Consider the following 9,874-nt stretch of genomic DNA (forward strand, 5'->3'; position numbering starts at 1 on the left):
TTAAATGATGATTCTAAATTGTCCGTAGGTGTGAATTAGAGTGTGCTTCCTTGTTTCTCCTTGCCCTGCAATAGACTGCCAACCTGTCCAGGGTGTCCCCTACTTTGACCCAAAGTCAGCTGGGATAGACTCCACCCCCCCAATGACCCTAATGAGGATTAAGCGGTGTATAGGTAAGAATGGATGAATGGATAGATGTTTAACTGTATTTTCTTAACTTTAACATTTGTTCATATTCAAACTTGTTGGGTAAATCCATAATGCTAGCCTCATGTCTCTTCTAGAAAGCTCTCTGCTGTTTAAATTGTACTGTAGCGATAACATTGTGCAACAGCACCTTAATCGTAATTAAGTGATGTATGGTGTAAGACTAATGCTAAAGCAGACATAAAGCAGAGAGGTAATGCTGCACATTTTCCCTCTTTACTACATGAACTGAGAACATTTTGAAGCTTCACGGTTTCATTTTCCAAATGAATGAACTCTGACGATCAGCCAGCAGTCTCGTGCTTCCCCTCGTTTCCTCTCATCTTGTTAGCTAGCTGAGCAACACGATGCTGACGAAGGGCGAACAAAACAGCGTCTTACTCGATTCCAAATGTGAGATCAAGCTTCAGTTCATTGAAGGGCGACGTTTGTGTCACAGGTACTAACCAGAGCTCAACTACACTAGCTATGTAAGCTGTGACAGGACAGGAGAGCTTTTCTTCTCAGTTCAGCGGTTAAGCTAAGATGCTAGATGCTAGTGGTCTCTTACCTCCGTCCTCCTCCGGGATGCTGCCTGCCTGCTGGGGGACAGAGTGGATTTATTAACTGAGCTCTGGGTTGAAGTTTAACAAGGACGACGTCCTTCCCGGACAGTAGCCACCGCTCCTGATAAGCCAGAGATGGTCTGTGCTGAGAGGATGAATCACTCTGGGCTGTAAACATGGGCGTCGATCTTCACGCATGCGCTGTCCTCTTGTAGTCAAGCCGATTTGTAGTCCCAAGATAACAAGCTAGCTGGCAGCTTCCATCACACATTTCAGTGCTTTAACACAACTGTTCTCATTATTTCAACCATAGGCGCTGCTAGCTTTCTTTTCAGTTCAGTTCAACATGTTTTATTAGCAGGAATATATCAGTATGTATCATATATCATTATGTGTCCCTCACTTTGTAACATGTAATAGCATATTGTACAGATAGACATGCTGTGTCCCTATTCTTTCATTGTAATATTGCTCTGTAAAGTCTGTTATTATTCATATATCATATCACAGAGGAATATTTGTGTTATGAGACATTAAAAGCAACCTCTTTAGTTTTACTTTCGACAGTTCTGCTTTTCTTAAATGTTTAATCAAACAAAGGCTGCTGACAAGTGCTTTGTTCATACTCAAGAGTCAGAGGTTGTTTACATTCAGTGTAGTTTCCTTTCACAGAAGACACTCCATTGACAAACAAACAAAATACCACAGGCATATTCCCAAGTGACTGCTTTGTCAAAACCTTCTCTGTTGCTTTGAATAAAATTTTGGCATAGCAATATATAGTTCTTTACATGGATGAGCCCAACTGGAATGTGTTAACAGTTATTCATTAATATAAGTACAATTAGTTGTTTAGTATCAGTATTGAATGCATGCTTTTTTTTCCTCAACAAAGCTTTAGAAGTTTTTCCTAATTGCTGACTACTTTTTTTGATATTAAGCATTTTGGAAGACTGATGCATTAAGCAGTTTAGTATCCAGTTCTTGCTAAATTTGTTTTCACGAGCTTAAAAACAGTGAAATGACTGGTACATCATATTATAGTGATATACTGGTGTGTGACAAAGGAAAACCCAACATAAAGCGTCATAGTAAGGGCGAGTGTAGTAAGATTCAGTGCAGCTTGGCAATGATTCTCCAAGTTTCTGGAACTCTACTGGAAGGATGACCACCATCCATCCATCCATCCTGCCATCCATCCATCCATCCATCCATTCTCTTCCGCTTATCTGGGGTTGTGTCATGGAGGCAGCAGATGAAGCAGGTCATTTCAGATGTCCCTCCTCCCAGCAACACTTTCCAGCTCTTCCTGGAGGATCCCGAGGTGTTCCCAGGCCAGATGAGATATATAATTCCTCCAGTGGGTTCTGGGTCTACCCCGAGGTCTCCTCCCAGGTGGACATGTTCGGAAAACTTTCACAGGAAGTCTTATCGGAAGCATCCATATCAGATGTCCAAACCACCTCAACTGGCTCCTTAAGACACGAAGGAGCAGCATCTCTACTCCGAGTTCCCTCCAGATGTCAGAGCTCCTCAACCTATCTCTAAGGCTGAGCCCAGACACCCTATGGAGGAAGCTCATTTCAGCCCATGCACCAGGCCGCAATCTCATTCTTTCAGTCACCATGACCACCACTCTTCCTGAAGATATTCCCTCCTTTGGTGTTTTGGTGATGGTGGTAACAAGTCCTTCCAAAATCTCCCACAGATGACCAACTGTGTTTAGATACAGTGACTGTAAAGCCATAGCAAATCATTAATTCATTAATTTTGATGTGCATCAAACCATTCAGGATGGAGATGCTTCATCCTGAGGTGAAGGTGATCACTAAGAACAACTCAGTATTATTTTGCAGTGATACTTGTCAGGGGAAAACTATAATGATTCCATCTAGGTTGTGAGAAAAATGTAATGGCTTGTGTGTCGTATTATCAAAAAATGACTATTAGGGATCAGGTGCTAAACAACAGCAAACAACAACAAAAAAACAGAACCCATTGAGTCCTCCTTTTTCCTTTTGCTTTATTTTGAAAGAGTTATTACCACTTTGACTCAGTTGTTTGATTTAGATTTTCTGGTGAAAATCACGAGCTAAACCCTGACTCGTTCAGCCTGTAAATGACAGACCTGCTCCACAATGCATTCAGATCTAGTTCATAATATTACAGTTGTTCAATACAGAAGGCACTGCAGGTGAACTGAAAGGTGGATATGAGATGTTGTTTTATCCTATTTTTCAGGGTGTACTCTACCAGTCAAAAGTTTGGACACACCTTCTCATTCATTTATTTGTATTATTTTCTACATTGTAGATTAATACTGAAGATTAACACTTTTTTGTTTACAGCATAATTCCATGTGTATTCTTATATAGTTCTGATGTCTTCAGCATGAATGTTGTAAATGTGACAGTTGTGTGAGTTTTGGTGCAAACAAAGTTGTTGACAAATGCACATGACAGGTAAACAGTATACTAATTTTCCAGCGTTAGTTTCTGCAAACATGAAACACTTCAAAATGGTTTTCTCTTTCATTTCTTGAATGTTCAGTCCTCCAGTGAGTGCAGAGCGAGATTAAGTTTCTGTTTTTGGAAACACCGACAGAGTGAGAGCTCTGTGTGCTTGTGGCTCTCTGGTTCTGTGGATGATGACAGCAGAACTCTGACGTGTTGCAGTCACGGGGTTTTCTCCTTTGCTGTTTTTCCCCCTCCAGCATGTGTAACAAGGGGCTGCACAGTGTGTCAGTGGGTAGCACTGTCGCCCTGCAGCAGGTCCATGTAAGGTTCGCCTTCCTGGGATCTTTCTGCATGGAGTTTGCACGTTCTCCCTGTGCATGTGTAGGTTTTCTACGGCTTCCTTCCACAGTCCAAAAATATGCTGAGGTTAATTGGTGATTTTAAATTGTCTGTAGGTGTGAATGTGAGTGTGATTGTTTGTCTCTATGTGTAGCCCTGTGATAGACTGTTACCTGTCCAGGATGTCCCCTGCCTTCACCCTAAGTCATTTGGGGTAGACTCTAGTCCCCCACGACCCTAATGAGGATAAAACAGAGTACAAATAATGGATGGATGTTTAATTGTATTTTCTTAACCTTAACATTTGTTCATATTCAAACTTAGGTAGGTAAATCCATACGGCCAGTCTCATTTCTCTTCTAGGAAGCTCTTTGCTGTTTAAATTGTGTCGTAGAAATAACATTGTGTTACAGGACCTTAATCTTAATTGAAGCGATAAATGGTGTAAGACTAATGCCAAAGCAGACATAAAGCAGAACGATAGAATGTTATCCACTACCTCTTTCTTAAAGACACACACCTTATGAAGCATGTCATTAGGGTCTAATCAGGATGAAGTGGTGTATAGATAATAGATGGATTTGTAACAAAAGAACACAGTTTGGAACAGTGTTACGAATGATAAAAAGGTTTCAGCAGCACACACCATATGTTCTCTGACAAGTCATTTTAACCAGCATTTAAGAGGCAGATGGGATATCTATGGCAGATATCCATGATTCATTTCTTCCAAGTCAAAAAGAACATGCCAGATATCCAGAGTGACATTCATCCAGGATAAAATGTATCACTTTTATTATTCATATGCATGGGGTTTTAAAATACAGATAGATTATCTACAATTTTCTGTAAATATCTACAACTTGTATTAATTGTGACTAAGTGCAACTAGTATTAATTCTAGGTTCATATATGTACAGTTAATTTTGACAATAAATTGTAGTTTGTTAATTCCCTTCAGGTCCCTTCCCGGTCAGGAAGTCCAACAACCAGTTGCAGCGCATCCTCCGGCTCTGTAGACAAACTTACCAATACCAAAATGAAAGTGGAAAACTCCTTGAAAAAACCTTTTAAATTCTAAGTATATTTTGAGTGAAACCATCCTTTAAAACTGTAAGTTCTGCATTTAAACAGTAAGCTGTGTACTTTAGTGATCACCTATTGTGGTAACTTTTTTTTAAAAAAATGCTGTAAATGTGCGACCGGAAGTGTGCAGCCCTCTCCTGCAGACATCCCCTTCTCCCCTCCTCTGACTCTGACCTGCTGCCTGGGTGCTTGACGTGACGTCACTTTCAAGGCCGCGCTCTCGCGAGTAATTAACGTGGTTTTAAGCCGAAGTATCAAAGAGTAGATACTAAGCAAGATGGTATCTGTAGTTCACCTTGGTACACGAGAGTACCCGACACAGTGCAGCACTCTGCTGTGAAGGTGGAGACATGCGGAATTTACTGCAATAACAAAAAAATGTTCTACAAAAAAAATGAACGGAGCGGCGGCTATGATTTAGGTATTGTGGGCCGTCGATCATAAGTAAACGTAGAGAAAACACTCTATAAAGTAGTTTAATACCACTTTCTCGCTTCTTTAGTATTTCTCACGTCTTATTATTTCACACATTGACAGGGTAGAGCGCGAACGCAGTCCCCCACTACCAAAAACTATGCAGTCGAGATTCCCACATTTGGGGAATTCGCACAGGTCAGCCACAGTCAGAGTGCAATGACTGAGCCTCGCTATGGATAAACCACCTTCTTGATCATGGTGTCACCCCTGCCAGGTAAGTATGACTTTCAAGCCTCACACGCGGCAACGTCATTCATACACAAACCCAGCTGACTCATGGATCTCACATTCTACTAATTCACTAAACCACAGGCTGCAGGGCTCACATTACATCATGTCAATACACAAAAAGGAAGCTTTTTACAAACACTGGCCGAGAAAATTCACATTTCATCTCAAATATAAGTGACTACATGTACCATCATGCAATGCTGTATTTGCGCGTCAAAAGCTAACCTAAAAATCACATATTTGATCTATTTACCCTCTTACAGATCATTAACAGCCCACAAGGACGGTCTACTGAATCAAAGCTAAATCAAACAGCCGCCAAAAATAGTTTGAACCACATCTGATATTCAGGAAAAAACACTATAAACACACGGATAAGTATTTTCAAACTATATTACGACCACTTCCTGTTTGTCTCTTCACTGGTGGTAGACCACTGACGGTAACGTTGCTGCCGCCTGCTGGTCTGGAGTAGTGATGCGTTGGTCACGAACACGCCCTAATAGTATCAATAGTATAATAGTATAAATAGTGTAGTGGGGTTTTTCCTGCAAGCATCTACTCGGCGCGGTATGGCTTGGCTCGGCTCGTCTTTTTTTGTGAGCTTTTCCATATGGACTAGTGCCTGGTACGAGGCACTATTTTCAGCACTTTCTCGGCTGAGGTTCCAAGCGAGCTGAGATGGGCCGACATGGTGACGTTTAGAGTGCAGGCCACTGATTGGACAGGAGTTGCAGGCCACTGATTGGACAGGGAGTGACGACACACGAGAGCGACTCCAGCACGAAAACAAACCGGCATTTAAAAAAAAATTTAAACATCCACGGTGGTGTGTTTTGCTGTTCACGGAATTCTCTGTTCGTCCTAATTCTAATATGACAGCCAGACCTGTACCATGGGTGAACGAAGAGGTCGAGACTTTTCTGTCTTTGATGGCGGACCAAAGAATACAGAGGGAGCTGGACGGAGAAAGTTTATCAGGAGGTCTCTGAGCGGATGGCCGCTCACATATACAGTAGACTGTATATAAAGAGGACAATGAAGCAGTGTAGGGAGAAGCTGAAAAAGCTCAAAAGTGACTATCGATCAACCACGTACCATAACGGCCGGCGTGGGTCAACCAGGAGGTGTTGGAAGAGGTTTAATGGAAGCTATTTACTGGCACCGCACAGCCAGCAACAGGAGGGAGACAGCTGCTGCATTGTAGGAGACGTTCGAGGACGGTGAGTGTTTTGTGACTTCAAGAAACTTTTACATCATTTATCCCATTGGTGGCAAACTCCCTTTAAGCAAACAAGTATATTTAGAAAGTAACATCGTTGTCTCCTGTAGCAGACAATAAGCTATCTAGTTAGCCGTCGGCGCTAGCTAGTTAGCCGTCGGCGCTAGTAGTTAGCCGTCGGCGCTAGTAGTTAGCCGTCGGCGCTAGCTAGTTAGCCATCAGCGCTAGCTCCGTGCTCCGCTTGTATTTCGTGCTGCTATTTCTAACGTTTAGCTCTCAGAAGCTAATACAACAGTCAGCATGACGAACTAAGCTATTGGTCTTACAGGTTTATTTTTTTCCACAAGTTACAATGTCATGTTTTTCGAGCACTTAGGGTGAGCGTTTATTTCTGTTCAAGAATCACTTTCCACATGTGACGCCTGCTCCACCTCCGTCATGGAGCCCCCAGCGAGAAGGTATGTCTGCAGAGCCGGAACTCTTAACTTGCCACTAAAATTTATATACACGTTTTGTTTCAGGTTGTCGTACCCCTCTGTTTGGAAACGCTCCATGAGAAGAAGACACCACCACCTCCGTGTCAAAGGCATATCCATCTGAAAGCAGTGTGACAATAGAAAGAAAAATTTGAGTTCAAAATGTGTCCTTTCTCTTCAAAACGAACAACAAAAGCATTTGGAGAGCAGTTTCTTCTTTGTGTAAACGTTTTTTTAAAACGGCAGTTTAATCCACATTTTAGCACCATTTATATTTCTTGGGAGAATGTTTTCCAACTTTACCTTCATGGAGAATCGCCCTGTTAAAATGACTTTCAACATGGGTTCTGACCTTGCTCAACCTTTGCGGGTGGAACAGTGTTGAGCAGCAGAATGGGGAGTGATAGTCATTGGAGTATGTGGGGAATCTGGTCAACGTAGGGAGAGACCTGCCTTGTTGAACTGTTATGTGCATCTTCAAATAAAGAGAGAAATTGAACATTTTCAGATCATTTTGGGAACATAAATAAACATAAATCAAGTTTAATCTGGGAGGTGAACCAATACATTTAAAATTTTCTGTCTTGGATTCAATCTGTGTAATGATGTAACTTCATACAGGCTGTACAGTAGACAGAGTAGATGAGGTAAAGGAGTGAAGGATAAGCCTACATCAAAACTGAGTGTTAAAAATACTGAATGTCTCAGCTTCACAAAAAAATGTGATCATGAAAAGTCTAACTATGAAGAAAATGTACTCTCACTGTTTAACCTTTTTCACAGCAGACATCTGAACTGGTCACAGGTGAAAAAACTAATAACAGAGGTCCATGAAGGTTCACTTTTATAGGCTAAATAAATAGCACACCTTTCATGGTGCTATTTGTGTATGTGTCTGTCTAACATGGCTTGCTCTGCTGTAAAATGGTATATGTAAATTACATTGTTTAAAAATGAACCATTTTCTTTTGGCAGGCCATCATATATGGCCTGTCTATGCAGGACAATCTGTCCCTGCAGGAGGCTGAGCAGGTCTTCTTCAGTCGTCCAATAGTTTCAATAGTATGTGTCTGCAGAGCCGGAGGCTGCACGGAGAGGGCTGTTTGTTTTATAACGTTTTATTTGTTAAACATTTTTATTGATGCATGTTTAAGGTTATAAACATTTGTATTTATGCATGTCAGGGAGTCATACAGCTAATTTACCTTTGTATGTTTGTGTATTTAACTTTCATTTTTATTTAATGTTATTGCATGAAATAAATATAAATATCTGCCTCCTTCCAACCTTTCAGATTGTGCTGTTTGAGATCTCCACACCACAAAGTTCCTTACATGATTCCATTATTTTTTTTCTACCTCATAATTACACAATTTGTCCAAGTGCAAGCTGAGGAATTAATTCCAGACTTCTTCATGGAACAGATATAATCACTGCATCTTTATTAGAAACTTCATCAAACGATAACCAACAATTTCCCGGTACTCACAGAATACTTCATTTCCGTGTATCGGTGCACACCTCCTTCAGAATAAAAGCATAGCTCGAAACACAATGAGCAAAGATGTATAATTTTCATGTTGTTTAACACAAATCTCAGCAACCCAGTCATGATATTGTAATATTTGTTATTTCGGTTAATTAAACCTTTAAAATCTTAGGTAGGATATGAAGTAGTACTTTGTGTGGAATAATCGATGTGGTCCTAAAAGCGCATCCTCCAGCTCTGTAGACAAACTTACCGGGGCCTTGTGTCATTGTGTGGATCAGACAGTCAGATTTCTTAGTCATGTTTTCATTATCACAGTGTTCTCCAGAGGGGTGTTCTGATGTAAACTATGGCTAAAGTTTTGATGACAATTATTGTAAATTGTAAGTTCCACCTTAGTGTATGTGGCAGATTGATTGCAAGAGACTGGACAAGATTCATATTTATGCTTTCACTGTTTGTGTTGTAATTTGTTGACAGACCACGTCATTGTGATACAGAAAGGAAAACAGTGCTGCATGGCACAAAGAAAAAAGAAACAAAAGTAGAAATGTGAACAGAGGACAATCTCCTTAGGGAAAACTGGGCAGGAATTACAGTGCAGTCTTCCTGCACCTCCTGACATTCCTGTCTCATCCAATTTACCAATTCAGGACAGATTTAGAAAAAAAAATCTAATGGAAATGTATAGAAACATCCTTGACATATTATGACAACTTATTCCACCATTTTGCATGTAAAGACTTGTGCAATGAACTAATGTATAAATGTTGTGGGGGGTGAGACTATTCAACAGAGACCCATTATAATACATTTTGATCAACATGACATAAGCAGTTGATAATGTAGGAAGCAGCAGAGAATTGGACATAATCATTTGCATGGATGAACCAAAGGATTTGCAACTTGTTCAAAGAAGTGAGAAACTGCTTTTCTGATGTGCACAAGTGACACAATGATGTGAAGATTGAACAAGTGCTTTGGAGAATTTCCATTCTGATCTGAGAAACGTACCAAAGCGACAGAGAAAAGCTGTAATGTGCAGTGACTGACTTTATCACAGCAGGTTCTCATTTAGTGCAGATGATAGCGCCTGATTTTTTAAACGGCATATTAAGTTAACGCTAATTAGACTAATATATTAGCAACCAGTGGACGGTTTTAATGAGTTTTTCCGACTTGTGAGCCCACTGCATCATCTTCAGTAGGGTCCAGCTTCATGTGAATGATAGTGCTGTTTAGGCTCTCTTCTGTCATTAATTAATTACGGTTATTTAACATCATATCTGATGATGTTGGTGCTCATGTCGAGGTTGTAATTATTTCTTCACGTCTGCATTGCTTTG

The 9,874-nt window shown here is 40.6% G+C and overlaps 1 protein-coding gene and 1 non-coding gene across 4 annotated transcripts in view; both read right to left on the reverse strand.

Annotated features, from left to right (window-relative positions):
- slc26a5 (solute carrier family 26 member 5) overlaps nt 1-936 on the reverse strand; it is a 19,934-nt gene extending 18,998 nt beyond the window's left edge. For all 3 annotated transcript variants that reach the window (XM_055006437.1, XM_023278440.3, XM_035952016.2), the window contains exon 1: nt 758-936. The gene's annotated coding sequence lies outside the window, so the exon portion shown is untranslated. The remainder of the gene's footprint in view (nt 1-757) is intronic.
- Nucleotides 937-5,167: 4,231 nt separating this feature from the next.
- On the reverse strand, nt 5,168-5,332 carry LOC111574052 (U1 spliceosomal RNA). Its single transcript, XR_002746585.2, has one exon. It is a non-coding gene; the product is annotated as a U1 spliceosomal RNA (small nuclear RNA).
- Nucleotides 5,333-9,874: the final 4,542 nt, after the last annotated feature.

This window comes from Amphiprion ocellaris, chromosome 21 (genome assembly GCF_022539595.1).
Source record: "Amphiprion ocellaris isolate individual 3 ecotype Okinawa chromosome 21, ASM2253959v1, whole genome shotgun sequence".
Taxonomy (NCBI): Eukaryota; Metazoa; Chordata; class Actinopteri; family Pomacentridae; genus Amphiprion; species Amphiprion ocellaris.